This window comes from Salvelinus namaycush, unplaced genomic scaffold, assembly GCF_016432855.1.
Source record: "Salvelinus namaycush isolate Seneca unplaced genomic scaffold, SaNama_1.0 Scaffold2673, whole genome shotgun sequence".
In the NCBI taxonomy this organism is placed as follows: Eukaryota; Metazoa; Chordata; class Actinopteri; order Salmoniformes; family Salmonidae; genus Salvelinus; species Salvelinus namaycush.
The window spans coordinates 6,284-23,244 of record NW_024059534.1 but is presented as its reverse complement, the minus strand read 5'-3'; positions in this window follow the sequence as shown (position 1 = coordinate 23,244).

The following is a 16,961-nucleotide window of genomic DNA, read 5'->3' as shown; positions in this document are numbered from 1 at the left end:
CCTCATGTCATGCTGTTTCTCAGGTTCTACAGACGAGGATGGGCCTCATGTCATGCTGTTTCTCAGGTTCTACAGACGAGGACGGGCCTCATGTCATGCTGTTTCTCAGGTTCTACAGACGAGGAGGGGTCTCATGACATGCTGTTTCTCAGGTTCTACAGAGACGAGGACGGGCCTCATGTCATGCTGTTTCTCAGGTTCTACAGACGAGGATGGGCCTCATGACATGCTGTTTCTCAGGTTCTACAGACGAGGACGGGCCTCATGTCATGCTGTTTCTCAGGTTCTACAGAGACGAGGACGGGCCTCATGACATGCTGTTTCTCAGGTTCTACAGACGAGGATGGGCCTCATGTCATGTTGTTTCTCAGGTTCTACAGACGAGGACGGGCCTCATGTCATGCTGTTTCTCAGGTTCTACAGACGAGGACGGGCCTCATGTCATGCTGTTTCTCAGGTTCTACAGAGACGAGGATGGGCCTCATGTCATGCTGTTTCTCAGGTTCTACAGACGAGGACGGGCCTCATGTCATGCTGTTTCTCAGGTTCTACAGAGACGAGGACGGGCCTCATGACATGCTGTTTCTCAGGTTCTACAGACGAGGATGGGCCTCATGTCATGTTGTTTCTCAGGTTCTACAGACGAGGGCAGGCCTCATGTCATGCTGTTTCTCAGGTTCTACAGAGACGAGGACGGGCCTCATGTCATGCTGTTTCTCAGGTTCTACAGACGAGGACGGGCCTCATGTCATGCTGTTTCTCAGGTTCTACAGAGACGAGGATGGGCCTCATGTCATGCTGTTTCTCAGGTTCTACAGACGAGGACGGGCCTCATGACATGCTGTTTCTCAGGTTCTACAGACGAGGACGGGCCTCATGTCATGCTGTTTCTCAGGTTCTACAGACGAGGACGGGCCTCATGTCATGCTGTTTCTCAGGTTCTACAGACGAGGACGGGCCTCATGTCATGCTGTTTCTCAGGTTCTACAGACGAGGACGGGCCTCATGTCATGCTGTTTCTCAGGTTCTACAGACGAGGACGGGCCTCATGTCATGCTGTTTCTCAGGTTCTACAGACGAGGACGGGCCTCATGTCATGTTGTTTAATTAATGTTGGCTAGTACCTAGGAGTTTATGGCACCCGCAGCCTCTCTAGCTGAACTAACACACAACAACCGGATTAAATACAATCTACTGGTCCCTAAACACAACATCCTGACATGGTCTCACACATGCACGAGCAAACACACACACACATCCATACACAAACACACAAGCACACACGCATGAACACACACACACATGAACACACACACACATGAACACACACACATGAACACACACACATGCATGTACAACTAAACTCAGCAAAAAAAGAAACGTCCTCTCACTGTCAACTGCATTTATTTTCAGCAAACTTAACATGTGTAAATATTTGTATGAACATAACAAGATTCAACAACTGAGACAAAAAATGAACAAGTTCCACAGACATGTGACTAATAGATATGGAATAATGTGTCCCTGAACAAAGGGGGTGTCAAAATCAAAAGTAACAGTCAGTATCTGGTGTGGCCACCAGATGCATTAAGTACTGCAGTGTATCTCCTCCTTAGGGACTGCTCCAGATTTTCCCGTTCTTGCTGTGAGATGTTACCCCACTCTTCCACCAAGGCACCTGCAAGTTCACAGACATTTCTGGTGGGAATGGCACTTGCCCTCACCCTCCGATCCAACAGGTCCCAGACATGCTCAATGGGATTGAGATCCGGGCTCTTCGCTGTCCTTGGCAGAACACTGACATTCCTGTCTTGCAGGAAATCACGCACCGAACGAGCAGTATAGCTGGTGGCATTGTCATGCTGGAGGGTCATGTCAGGATGAGCCTGCAGGAAGGGTACCACATGAGGGAGGAGGATGTCTTCCCTGTAACGCACAGCGTTGAGATTGCCTGCAATGACAACAAGCTCAGTCTGATGATGCTGTGACACACCGCCCCAGACCATGACGGACCCTCCACCTCCAAATCGATCCCGCTCCAGAGTACAGGCCTCGGTGTAACGCTCATTCCTTCTACGATAAACGCGAATCCGACCATCACCCCAGGTGAGACAAAACCGCAACTCGTCAGTGAAGAGCACTTTTTGCCAGTTCTGTCTGGTCCAGCAACTGTGGGTTTGTGCCCATAGGCGACGTTGTTGCCAGTGATGTCTGGTGAGGACCTGCCTTACAACAGGCCTACAAGCCTTCAGTCCAGCCTCTCTCAGCCTATTGCAGACAGTCTGAGCATTGATGGAGGGATTGTGCGTTCCTGGTGTAACTCGGGCAGTTGTTGGTGCCAACCTGTACCTGTCCCGCAGGTGTGATGTTCAGATGTACCGATCCTGTGCAGGTGTTGTAACACATGGTCTGCCACTGCGAGGACGATCAGCTGTCCGTCCTGTCTCCCTGTAGCGCTGTCTTAGGCGTCTCACAGTACGGACATTGCAATTTATTGCCCTGGCCACATTTGCAGTCCTCATGCCTCCTTGCAGCATGCCTAAGGCACATTCATGCAGATGAGCAGGGACCTTGGGCATCTTTCTTTTGGTGTTTTTCAGAGTCAGTAGAAAGGCCTCTTTAGTGTCCTAAGTTTTCTTAACTGTCACCTTAATTGCCTAGCGTCTGTAAGCTGTTCGTGTCGACCGTTCCACAGCTGGATGTTTATTAATTCTTTATGGTTCATTGAACAAGCATGGGAAACAGTGTTTAAACCCTTTACAATGAAGATCTGTGAAGTTATTTGGATTTTTACGAATTATCTTTGAAAGTCAGGGTCCTGAAAAAGGGACGTTTCTTTTTTTGCTGAGTTGACAAACATGTACAAATCACTCATCAACAATCTGATTTAGAGTGTGTGTGTGGGCAGCGGTGTAAAGTACTTTAAGTAAAAATACTTTAAAGTAGTACGTAAATCATTTTTTGGGGGTATCTGTACTTTACTTTACTATTTCTATTTGTGACAACTTTTACTTTTATTTCACTACATTCCTTATGACAATATTGTACTTTTTACTCCATACATTTTCGTTGACATCCAAAAGTACAAATAGACCAATTCACACACTTATCAACCAAACATCCATGGTCATCCCTGCCTCTGATCTGGCGGACTCACTAAACCGACATGCTTTGTTTGTAATTTATGTCCGAGTGTTGAAGTGTGTCCCTGGCTTTCCGGAAATAAAATAAAAACACGAAATGGTGCCATCTGGTTTGCTTCGTATAAGGAATGAAATTATTTTTACTTTTACTTTTCATACTTAAGTATATTTTAAACCAAATACTTTTCGACTTTTACTCAAGTAGTATTGTACTGGGTGACTTTTTCTTTTACTTGAGTCATTTGAGAGGGAGGGAGGGAGGGAGGGAGGGAGGGAGGGAGAAAGAGAGGGAGAAAGAGAGGTAGAGAGAGGAGAGAGAGAGAGAGAGAGATGGAGAGAAAGAGAGGGAGAGGGGGAAAGAGAGAGTAGAGAGAGAGAGAGAGGGGGAAAGAGAGAGGTAGAGAGAGGAGAGAGAGAGAAGGGAGAGAGAGGGGGAAAGAGAGACATGGAGAGAAAGAGAGAGGTAGAGAGAGTAGAGAGAGAGAGAGATTGAGAGAAAGAGAGAGGTAGAGAGAGAGAGGTATCTTTACTTTTACTCAAGTATGACAATTGGGTTCTTTTTCCACCACTGTGTGTGGGTGTCTGGATTGGAGCGTTGACTCAAGCACATCTTAGATATTATAGCTGATGATGAATTATGTCAACTTTTTCCAGTCAATTAACTTTGTCTTCTTTAGCTAACAATACCGAGAGCCTGAACCAGCCATGTCCACACCCTGCATGTAAGACATCTTACCCCTATCCTGTCCCCACTAGCGCTACACAGCAGAAAGACAAGGAATGAAGGATAATCAGCCAAATGAGACACACACACACACACACACACACACACACAATAGGTTTGACAGCATGTATAGATGTGTGTGTGAATTGAGTTTGACAGGGAATCCTCTCTAAGCTGCCTACTTGTGGCTTTTCAGGACACACACACACACACACACACACACACACACACACACACACACACACACACACACACAATCCTCAATCTCCTGATTGTCTTGTCACGTTACCTTGTTAATCTCGTCTTATGCCACTTCTTTAATCAGCCTGACCTGTCCTGGTTATGATACCAATGTCACTAACTGACTGGTTCTGATACTAAGATCACTGACTGTTTCTGATACTAAGATCACTGACTGTTTCTGATACTAAGATCACTGACTGGCTGACTGGTTCTGATACTAATATCACTGACTGTTTCTGATACTAAGATCACTGACTGGCTGACTGGTTCTGATACTAAGATCACTGACTGGCTGACTGGTTCTGATACTAAGATCACTGACTGGCTGACTGTTTCTGATACTAATATCACTGACTGTTTCTGATACTAAGATCACTGACTGGCTGACTGTTTCTGATACTAATATCACTGACTGTTTCTGATACTAATATCACTGACTGTTTCTGATACTAAGATCACTGACTGGTTGACTGTTTCTGATACTAATATCACTGACTGGTTGTGATACTAAGATCACTGACTGGCTGACTGGTTCTGATACTAATATCACTGACTGGCTGACTGGTTCTGATACTAATATCACTGACTGGTTCTGATACTAATATCACTGACTGGTTGTGATACTAAGATCACTGACTGGCTGACTGTTTCTGATACTAATATCACTGACTGGTTGTGATACTAAGATCACTGACTGGCTGACTGTTTCTGATACTAATATCACTGACTGGTTGTGATACTAAGATCACTGACTGGCTGACTGGTTCTGATACTAATATCACTGACTGGTTGTGATACTAATATCACTGATTGACTGGTTCTGATACTAATATCACTGTCTGGCCCTCTCTCCCCTTCTTTTTGGCAAATCTGACCACGACTCCATTTTGCTCCTCCCTGCCTACAAACAAAGACTCAAGAGAGAAGTTCTGGTAGTCAGGTCTGTGCAGCGTTGGTCCGACCAATCAGCATCCATGCTCCAGGACTGTTTTTGATCACGTGGACTTGAATATGTTCCGGGTCGACTCTGGGGATAACATCAATGAATATGCCGACTCAGTCACCGGACTCAAAAATGCATAGATGATGTGATACCTGTATGATTAAACAGCACAAAGACGACCTATGAACCTACGCAGATCGATCAAGATGGTGAAACACAAGTATAGGGACAAAGTTAAGGAGCAATTCAGGGACACGAGGCGTATGTGGGAGGGGCTCCTAACGATCACGGATTCCATAAAGAAAGCCAGCCACGATGCGGACACCAACGCTGCCCTACCGGACGAAATAAACACAATCCAACGACGACTCTGAGCTGCCGAGGAGAGCCCATGAGGACAACAAGGGCTATTTACTTACGGTCTCCACGGAGGACGTATGTAAGTCATTCAAACTTGTTAACCCTCACAAAGCTGCCGGCCCAGACGGCGTCCCTAGCCGCGCCCTCAGAGCATGTGCAGACCAGCTGGCTGTTGTGTTTTTGGACATTTTTAATCTCTCTCTAGCTCAGGCCACTATCCCCACCTGCTTCAAGATGTCCACTATCATCCCAGTGCCCAAGAAGGGGAAAATAACTGAACTGAATGACTACCGACCCGTAGCAAGCGCTCACTTGCTTCAAGAGGCTAGTCAAATGTCATATGACCTCCTCCCTCCCTCCCTCCCTCCCTCCCGACACACTCGACCCTCTCCAATTCGCCTACCACTAGATCCTCTGCTCCCCCTGTACCTGCTCCTCCTCTACCTGCTCCCCCTGTGCCTGCTCGCCCGTGTCCTTGCTCCCCCTGTACCTGCTCCCCCTGTACCTGCTCCCCCTGTGCCTGCTCGCCCGTGTCCTTGCTCCCCCTCTACCTGCTCCCCCTCTACCTGCTCCCCCTGTACCTGCTCCCCCTCTACCTGCTCCCCCTCTACCTGCTCCCCCTCTACCTGCTCGCCCGTGTCCTTGCTCCCCCTCTACCTGCTCCCCCTCTACCTGCTCCCCCTCTACCTGCTCCCCCTGTCCCTGCTCCCCCTGTCCCTGCTCCCCCTGTCCCTGCTCCTCCTCTACCTGCTCCCCCTCTACCTGCTCCCCCTCTACCTGCTCCCCCTGTACCTGCTCGCCCGTGTCCTTGCTCCCCCTGTCCCTGCTCCCCCTGTCCCTGCTCCCCCTGTGCCTGCTCGCCCGTGTCCTTGCTCCCCCTCTACCTGCTCGCCCGTGTCTCTGCTCGCCCGTGTCTCTGCTCGCCCGTGTCTCTGCTCGCCCGTGTCTCTGCTCACCCGTGTCCCTGCTCCCCCTGTCCCTGCTCCCCCTGTCCCTGCTCCCCCTGTCCCTGCTCCTCCTCTACCTGCTCCCCCTGTACCTGCTCGCCCGTGTCCTTGCTCCCCCTGTCCCTGCTCCCCCTGTACCTGCTCCCCCTTCTTCTGCTCCCCCTGTGCCTGCTCGCCCGTGTCCTTGCTCCCCCTCTACCTGCTCCCCCTGTACCTGCTCCCCCTGTACCTGCTCGCCCGTGTCTCTGCTCGCCCGTGTCTCTGCTCCCCCTGTACCTGCTCGCCCGTGTCATTGCTCCCCCTCTACCTGCTCCCCCTGTACCTGCTCCCCCTCTACCTGCTCCCCCTCTACCTGCTCGCCCGTGTCTCTGCTCGCCCGTGTCTCTGCTCCCCCTGTACCTGCTCCCCCTCTACCTGCTCCCCCTCTACCTGCTCCCCCTCTACCTGCTCCCCCTGTGCCTGCTCGACCGTGTCCTTGCTCCCCCTGTCCCCCCCCCGTGTGTGTGTCATAGACATAAAATCCACTACCAGCTGCGTGTCCTGTACCCCCGATCCAATCATTCCTCAAAGACACCCACACACACTCAAGGAGCTAATGCATCTCTTCAGTTCTCAGGCAAGATTACTCATCATGGTAGCAACAACCTCCTGTACATGTGCAGGTGTTTGTGTGTGTTTGTGCGTGTGCGTGTGTGTTTCTGTGTGTTTCTGTGTGTTTCTGTGTTAAAATGATAGTGTTTTAGTTGCTTTCATTCATCTATCCATAGTTCTACCGTCAAGTCCATTAGAAAAAAAGCACACCATCACATCACAGCCCACATGAAAGCCTCTCATGCTACCCCCGCAAACCACCACCAAATCAGAGGAGGCTGGTGGGAGGTGCTACAGGAGGATGGGTTCGTTGTAATGACTGGAATGGAATTAATGGAACGGTATCAAACAAACGAAACGTATGGAAACGTTTAACTCCGTTCCACTTATTCCATTACAGTCATTACAACGAGCCTGTCCTCCTATAGCCTGTCCTACCACCAGCCTCCTCTGCACCAAATAGACCAGCTAAACCTCTACCCTCTACCCTCTCAGACCACCACCCAGGCAATATCATGCTGAGTAAATATTTTGGCCCATGGCTGATGTGTTTGTTCCCGTAAATTGACACACTAATGTCTGTGTGTGTGTGTGTGTGTGTGTGTGTGTGTGTGCGTGAACAATGTGTACGTACAGTGAGGACTGTGCAAAGAGATGACTCCAGATTCAAGTTGAAAATGTGACGTTTTTTTGCAGGTCCACAGGACGTCGGGAGAAGCCGTCATAGTCGTCCACTATGGGCAAACAGATTTCTTTTTAAACAATATCTAGGAAATGAGATTGAACCCACAGTCTATGGAACTAAACTCTCCGATAAGCCCATTGTGCCATCCGTCCACAATGAGTGAGCAACGGCTAAACTTAACCATTGAGTTGTTTTTCTTAATCCTTACCTTAACCAATCAGAATTAAATCCTGAACTTAATTAACCCTATCCCAAACCTTAATCCTTAATTTAACCAATTGGAATTAATGCCTGAACTTAACCCTAGGAGTTATTTCTGTTTTTAACCCTATCCCAAACCTTAACCCTTAACTTAAAGGGATTCTCCAGTACTTTTGTATACTGACTCTCATTGGCTGGATCTCTAATTTCTAGGGGGTTGGACCACATGAGCGGGAAATGTAGGAAAAACAGCTTCCAGAAAACAGTATCTTTACAGTCGCATTCAAACTAGGTATTTCAAGGCTAATTGAGATAAAGCAGTAATTCTGCTCATAGATTATGCATGTATGAACTACACATTGACACAACCAGCCCAAAGCGGGAGGTTAAAAAATACTCACTAGTCGCCAAAATACCGGAGACAGTCAGAATTAATGCCTTAAAGGACCAGTGCAGTCAAAAACTAGATTTTCTGTGTTTTATATATATTTCCACACTATGAAGTTGGAATAATACAGTGACATTGTGACTGGTAAATGATTATACCATAATCTAGTCCGTGTATTCTTACTGTGGGATTCCAGTTCCATGTTTTACAGGAGCCAGACAGTGGGAGTGATCATGTTTTACAGGAGCCAGACAGTGGGAGTGATCATGTTTTACAGTAGCCAGACAGTGGGAGTGATCATGTTTTACAGTAGCCAGACAGTGGGAGTGATCATGTTTTACAGTAGCCAGACAGTGGGAGTGATCATGTTTTACAGTAGCCAGACAGTGGGAGTGATCATGTTTTACAGTAGCCAGACAGTGGGAGTGATCATGTTTTACAGTAGCCAGACAGTGTGATCATGTTTTACAGTAGCCAGACAGTGGGAGTGATCATGTTTTACAGTAGCCAGACAGTGGGAGTGATCATGTTTTACAGTAGCCAGACAGTGGGAGTGATCATGTTTTACAGTAGCCAGACAGTGGGAGTGATCATGTTTTACAGTAGCCAGACAGTGGGAGTGATCATGTTTTACAGTAGCCAGACAGTGGGAGTGATCATGTTTTACAGTAGCCAGACAGTGGGAGTGATCATGTTTTACAGTAGCCAGACAGTGGGAGTGATCATGTTTTACAGTAGCCAGACAGTGTGATCATGTTTTTTGAGTTTTGAAACAGTTAGCGCCCCCCATAAGGAATCACAGTTAGCGCCCCCCATAGGGAATCACAGTTAGCGCCCCCCATAGGGAATCACAGTTAGCGCCCCCATAGGGAATCACAGTTAGCGCCCCCCATAGGGAATCACAGTTAGCGCCCCCCATAGGGAATCACAGTTAGCGCCCCCATAGGGAATCACAGTTAGCGCCCCCCATAGGGAATCACAGCTAGTGCCCCCCATAGGGAATCACAGTTAGCGCCCCCATAAGGAATCACAGTTAGCGCCCCCCATAGGGAATCACAGTTAGCACCCCCCATAAGGAATCACAGCTAGCACCCCCCATAGGGAATCACAGCTAGTGCCCCCCATAAGGAATCACAGCTAGCACCCCCCATAAGGAATCACAGTTAGCACCCCCCATAGGGAATCACAGCTAGTGCCCCCCATAAGGAATCACAGCTAGTGCCCCCCATAGGGAATCACAGTTAGCGCCCCCATAAGGAATCACAGTTAGCGCCCCCCATAGGGAATCACAGCTAGTGCCCCCCATAAGGAATCACAGTTAGCACCCCCCATAAGGAATCACAGCTAGTGCCCCCCATAGGGAATCACAGCTAGCACCCCCCATAAGGAATCACAGCTAGTGCCCCCCATAGGGAATCACAGTTAGCACCCCCCATAAGGAATCACAGCTAGTGCCCCCCATAAGGAATCACAGCTAGCACCCCCCATAAGGAATCACAGTTAGCACCCCCCATAAGGAATCACAGCTAGTGCCCCCCATAAGGAATCACAGCTAGCACCCCCCATAAGGAATCACAGTTAGCACCCCCCATAAGGAATCACAGTTAGCGCCCCCCATAGGGAATCACAGCTAGTGCCCCCCATAAGGAATCACAGTTAGCACCCCCCATAAGGAATCACAGCTAGTGCCCCCCATAAGGAATCACAGCTAGTGCCCCCCATAGGGAATCACAGCTAGTGCCCCCCATAGGGAATCACAGTTAGCACCCCCCATAAGGAATCACAGCTAGTGCCCCCCATAGGGAATCACAGTTAGCGCCCCCATAGGGAATCACAGTTAGCGCCCCCCATAGGGAATCACAGCTAGCACCCCCCATAGGGAATCACAGTTAGCGCCCCCCATAGGGAATCACAGTTAGCGCCCCCCATAGGGAATCACAGTTAGCGCCCCCCATAGGGAATCACAGCTAGCGCCCCCCATAAGGAATCACAGTTAGCGCCCCCATAGGGAATCACAGCTAGTGCCCCCCATAGGGAATCACAGCTAGTGCCCCCCATAAGGAATCACAGCTAGTGCCCCCCATAAGGAATCACAGCTAGCACCCCCCATAGGGAATCACAGCTAGCACCCCCCCCCCCCCCTAAAGAAACTTAATTCTCACCTTCTCTGTAAAGTTCAACATGCTGGATCATTGTTAGCATGCTAGAGGGAAATTAGACATCTCATGCCATAGGCTGACAACGAGTGCCAGTGTGGGTGTTCTAAATGTGAAGCTGCATTGAAGGGTAGAGGGTATAGGCACTCCCTGTGTGTGTGTGTGTGTGTGTGTGTGTGTGTGTGTGTGTGTGTGTGTGTGTGTGTGTGTGTGTGTGTGTGTGTGTTGTGTGTGTGTTGTGTGTGTGAGCATATGTGTGTGTGTGTGTATGTTTCGCTCTGTGACTGAGATATGCTGCGACTGAGCTCCACTGGACCACAACACAACAGAACGTCGCTTACCGAATGCAACTCACGCCAATGGTATTTCCCCCAACACAACACAACAAAACAGAGCTTTGCTTTCCAGTCGCCGTTCCGACCATTATTTTTGAGCCGTTCTCCTGTCAGCAGCCTCCAGTGACTCACGCCAATGGTATTTCCCCAACACAACACAACAGAACAGAACAGAAAGTTGCATACCTAATGCAACACCAACTGTACTCTCCAACACAACTGACACCAACACTGTTCTCCAACACAACTCACACCAACACTGTTCCCCAACACAACTCACATCAATACTGTTCTCCAACACAACTCACACCAACACTGTTCCCCAACACAACTTACACCAACACTGTTCCCCAACACAACTCACACCAACACTGTTCCCCAACAAAACACACATCAATACTGCTCCCCAACACAACTCACACCAGCACTGTTCCCCAACAAAACACACATCAACACTGTTCCCCAACACAACTCACACCAACACTGTTCCCCAAACAAAACACACATCAATACTGCTCCCCAACACAACTGACACCAACACTGCTCCCCAACACAACTCACACCAGCACTGCTGACAGGACATGGCACCTTATTCCTTACATTCTGTAGTGCATTTTGATCAGAGCTCTATTTGGCGTCGCCTTATTCTTTACATTCTGTAGTGCACTTTGATCAGAGCTCTATGTGGCAACCCCTTAGGGCTCTAGCCTAAAGGAGCATAATGAAATAGAGTGCCATTTTGGAGAGACAGAGGGTAGAGCCCCACCGGTACCAGTCAAAAGTTTGGACACATACTCATTCAAGGGTTTTTCTTTATTCTTTTGCTATTTTCTACATTGTAGAATAATAGTTAAGATATCACAGCTATTAAATAACACATATGATATCATGTAGTAAGCAAAAAAGTGTTAAACAAATCAAAATACATTTTAGATTATTCAAAGTAGCCACCATTTGCCTTGATGACAACTTTGCACACGCTTGGCATTCTCTCAACCAGCTTCACCTGGTATGCTTTTCCAACAGTCTTAAAGGAGTTCCCACATATGCTGAGCATTTGTTTGATGCTTTTCCTTCACTTTGCAGTCTAACTCATTCCAAACCATCTCAATTGTGATTGTGGTGGCCAGGTCATCTGATGCAGCACTCCATCACTCTCCTTCTTGGTAAAATCCCTTACACAGCCTGTAAGGTGTGTTGGGTCATTGTCCTGTTGAAAACCAAATGATAGTCCCAAAACCTACTTGCCCTCCAGGACATCTACAGCACCCGATGACACAGGAAGGCCAAAAACATAGTCAAGGACAACAACCACCAGAGCCTGTTCACCCCGCTATCATCCAGAAGGTGAGGTCAGTACAGGTGCATCAAAGCTGGGACCGAGAGACTGAAAAATAGCTTCTATCTCAAGGCCATCAGACTGTTAAATTGCCATCACTAGCACATTAGAGGCTTCTGCCTATTTACATCGACTTGAAATCACTGGCCACTTTAATAAATGGAACACTAGTCACATTAATAATGTTTACATATTTTGCTTTACTCCTCTCATATGTATATACTGTATCATATTATATTCTACTGTATCTTAGTCTATGTATTACTCCTCTCATATGTATATACTGTATTATATTCTACTGTATCTTAGTCTATGTATTACTCCTCTCATATGTATATACTGTATTATATTCTACTGTATCTTAGTCTATGTATTACTCCTCTCATATGTATATACTGTATTATATTATATTCTACTGTATCTTAGTCTATGTATTACTCCTCTCATATGTATATACTGTATTATATTCTACTGTATCTTAGTCTATGTATTACTCCTCTCATATGTATATACTGTATTATATTCTATTCTACTGTATCTTAGTCTATGCCGCTCTGACATTGCTCGTCCAAATATTTATATACTCTTAATTCCATTCCTGTACTTAGATTTGTGTGTATTGTATGTATTGTTGTGAAATTGTTAGATATGACTTGTTAGGTATAACTGCACTGCTGGAGCTAGAAACACAAGCATTTCGATACACCCACAATAAATTCTGCTAAACATGTGTATGTGACCAATAACATTTGATTTGATCATCAAAAAGAAAGGAGGTTCAAGGCATTCTTCATATAATTAATTAGTTATGGGACGAAGGCCATGCAGCCGAAATGCGTCGGATTTTTTTAAAACTTTGTTTCTATTGAACATGCCATACTAATAAAGACATTTTAATTAAATATATGAAGAGTGCCTTGGTCCTCCTTTTTGATGACCAATTTACCCCTTTTACCAAAGAGCACCTTCTATCTACCAAAATGTACTATTGTGGACCTTAGTAGCGCTTCCCTTCCTCCTCTTTCTAACATTTGATTTGATTTGACCAGATTGGATGACGTATCACTGCAGAATGCTGTGGTAGCCATGCTGGTTAAGTGTGCCTTGAATTCTAATTAAATAACCACCAGCAAAGCACCATCACACCTCCTCCTCCATGCCTCATGGTGGGAACCACACATGCGGAGATTATCTATTCACCTACTCTGCGTCTCACAAGGACATATCGGTTAGAACCAAAAATCTAAAAAAGGACAGATTTCCACCGGTCTAATGTCCATTCCTCGTGTTTCTTGGCCCTTGCAAGTATCTTCTTCTTATTGGTGTCATTTAGTAGTGGTTTCTTTGCAGCAATTTGATCATGAAGGCCTGATTCACGCAGTCTCCTCTGAACAGTTGATGTTGAGATGTGTCTGTTACTTTAATTCTATGAAGCATTGATTTGGGCTGCAACTTCTGAGGCTGGTAACTCTAATCAACGTATCCTCTGCAGCAGAGGGAACTCTGGGTCTTTCTTCCCTGTGGCGGTCCTCATGAGAACCAGTTTCATCACAGCGCTTGATAGTTTTGCGACTGCACTTCAAGAAACGTTATTTTTTTTGAAAATGCCCAGATTGTCTGGCCTTCATGTCTTAAAGTAATGATGGACTGTCGTTTCTCTTTGCTGATTTGAGCTGTTCTTGCCATAATATGGACTTGGTCTTTTACCAAATAGGGCTATCTTCTCTATACCACCCCTACCTTGTCACAACACAACTGATTGGCTCAAACGCACTAAGAAGGAAAGAAATTCCACAAATTAACCTGTTAATTGAAATGCATTCCAGGTGACTACCTCATGAAGCTGGTTTAGAGAAAGCCAAGTGTCTGCAAAGCTGTCATCAAGGCAAAGGGTGGCTACTTTGAAGAATCTCAAATACGTGTTAATTTGTTTAACACTTTTTTGGTTACTACATGATTCCATACGTGTTATTTAATAGTTTTGATGTCTTCGCTATTATGCTACAATGTGGAAAATAGTAAAAATAAAGAAAAACCCTTCAATGAGTAGGTGTGTCTGGACTTTTGACTGGTAGTGTATGTAGGGAATACAGTATTGAAATACTCAGTGTAAATCGTGAGGTGTCCAGTGGTCCAATGTCTCTATGATATGGGACACCAGCGTTGGCTGTGTGTGTGAGATTGTGTGAATGTGTATGAGAATGTATGAGCAAGGGTTTTTTAGTATGAGGTGTGCGGGTGAGATAGCTTGTGTGTGTGCTTTGTGTGAGCATCACCTGGTAGATGGCTAGTGATGGCTGTTCAACAGTCTGATGGTGATAGAAGCTGTTCAACAGTCTGATGGTGATAGAAGCTGTTCAACAGTCTGATGGTAATAGAAGCTGTTCAACAGTCTGATGGTAATAGAAGCTGTTCAACAGTCTGATGGTAATAGAAGCTGTTCAACAGTCTGATGGTAATAGAAGCTGTTCAACAGTCTGATGGTAATAGAAGCTGTTCAACAGTCTGATGGTAATAGAAGCTGTTCAACAGTCTGATGGTAATAGAAGCTGTTCAACAGTCTGATGGTAATAGAAGCTGTTCAACAGTCTGATGGTAATAGAAGCTGTTCAACAGTCTGATGGTGATAGAAGCTGTTCAACAGTCTGATGGTGATAGAAGCTGTTCAACAGTCTGATGGTGATAGAAGCTGTTCAACAGTCTGATGGTGATAGAAGCTGTTCAACAGTCTGATGGTGATAGAAGCTGTTCAACAGTCTGATGGTGATAGAAGCTGTTCAACAGTCTGATGGTAATAGAAGCTGTTCAACAGTCTGATGGTGATAGAAGCTGTTCAACAGTCTGATGGTGATAGAAGCTGTTCAACAGTCTGATGGTCTGGTAATAGAAGCTGTTCAACAGTCTGATGGTACTAGAAGCTGTTCAACAGTCTGATGGTGATAGAAGCTGTTCAACAGTCTGATGGTGATAGAAGCTGTTCAACAGTCTGATGGTGATAGAAGCTGTTCAACAGTCTGATGGTAATAGAAGCTGTTCAACAGTCTGATGGTAATAGAAGCTGTTCAACAGTCTGATGGTGATAGAAGCTGTTCAACAGTCTGATGGTAATAGAAGCTGTTCAACAGTCTGATGGTACTAGAAGCTGTTCAACAGTCTGATGGTCTGGTGATAGAAGCTGTTCAACAGTCTGATGGTCTGGTGATAGAAGCTGTTCAACAGTCTGATGGTGATATAAGCTGTTCAACAGTCTGATGGTGATATAAGCTGTTCAACAGTCTGATGGTCTGGTGATAGAAGCTGTTCAACAGTCTGATGGTAATAGAAGCTGTTCAACAGTCTGATGGTGATAGAAGCTGTTCAACAGTCTGATGGTACTAGAAGCTGTTCAACAGTCTGATGGTGATAGAAGCTGTTCAACAGTCTGATGGTAATAGAAGCTGTTCAACAGTCTGATGGTAATAGAAGCTGTTCAACAGTCTGATGGTCTGGTGATAGAAGCTGTTCAACAGTCTGCTGGTACTAGAAGCTGTTCAACAGTCTGATGGTAATAGAAGCTGTTCAACATTCTGATGGTAATAGAAGCTGTTCAACAGTCTGATGGTAATAGAAGCTGTTCAACAGTCTGATGGTCTGGTGATAGAAGCTGTTCAACAGTCTGCTGGTACTAGAAGCTGTTCAACAGTCTGATGGTGATAGAAGCTGTTCAACAGTCTGATGGTCTGATGATAGAAGCTGTTCAACAGTCTGATGGTGATAGAAGCTGTTCAACAGTCTGATGGTCTGGTGATATAAGCTGTTCAACAGTCTGATGGTGATAGAAGCTGTTCAACAGTCTGATGGTGATAGAAGCTGTTCAACAGTCTGATGGTGATAGAAGCTGTTCAACAGTCTGATGGTGATAGAAGCTGTTCAACAGTCTGATGGTGATAGAAGCTGTTCAACAGTCTGATGGTGATAGAAGCTGTTCAACAGTCTGATGGTGATAGAAGCTGTTCAACAGTCTGATGGTGATAGAAGCTGTTCAACAGTCTGATGGTGATAGAAGCTGTTCAACAGTCTGATGGTCTGGTAATAGAAGCTGTTCAACAGTCTGATGGTCTGGTAATAGAAGCTGTTCAACAGTCTGATGGTCTGGTGATAGAAGCTGTTCAACAGTCTGATGGTGATAGAAGCTGTTCAACAGTCTGATGGTAATAGAAGCTGTTCAACAGTCTGATGGTGATAGAAGCTGTTCAACAGTCTGATGGTGATAGACGCTGTTCAACAGTCTGATGGTGTTAGAAGCTGTTCAACAGTCTGATGGTGTTAGAAGCTGTTCAACAGTCTGATGGTACTAGAAGCTGTTCAACAGTCTGATGGTACTAGAAGCTGTTCAACAGTCTGATGGTCTGGTGATAGAAGCTGTTCAACAGTCTGATGGTACTAGAAGCTGTTCAACAGTCTGATGGTGATAGAAGCTGTTCAACAGTCTGATGGTGATAGAAGCTGTTCAACAGTCTGATGGTAATAGAAGCTGTTCAACAGTCTGATGGTAATAGAAGCTGATCAACAGTCTGATGGTAATAGAAGCTGTTCAACAGTCTGATGGTAATAGAAGCTGTTCAACAGTCTGATGGTGATAGAAGCTGTTCAACAGTCTGATGGTGATAGAAGCTGTTCAACAGTCTGATGGTGTTAGAAGCTGTTCAACAGTCTGATGGTACTAGAAGCTGTTCAACAGTCTGATGGTCTGGTAATAGAAGCTGTTCAACAGTCTGATGGTACTAGAAGCTGTTCAACAGTCTGATGGTCTGGTAATAGAAGCTGTTCAACAGTCTGATGGTGATAGAAGCTGTTCAACAGTCTGATGGTAATAGAAGCTGTTCAACAGTCTGATGGTCTGGTAATAGAAGCTGTTCAACAGTCT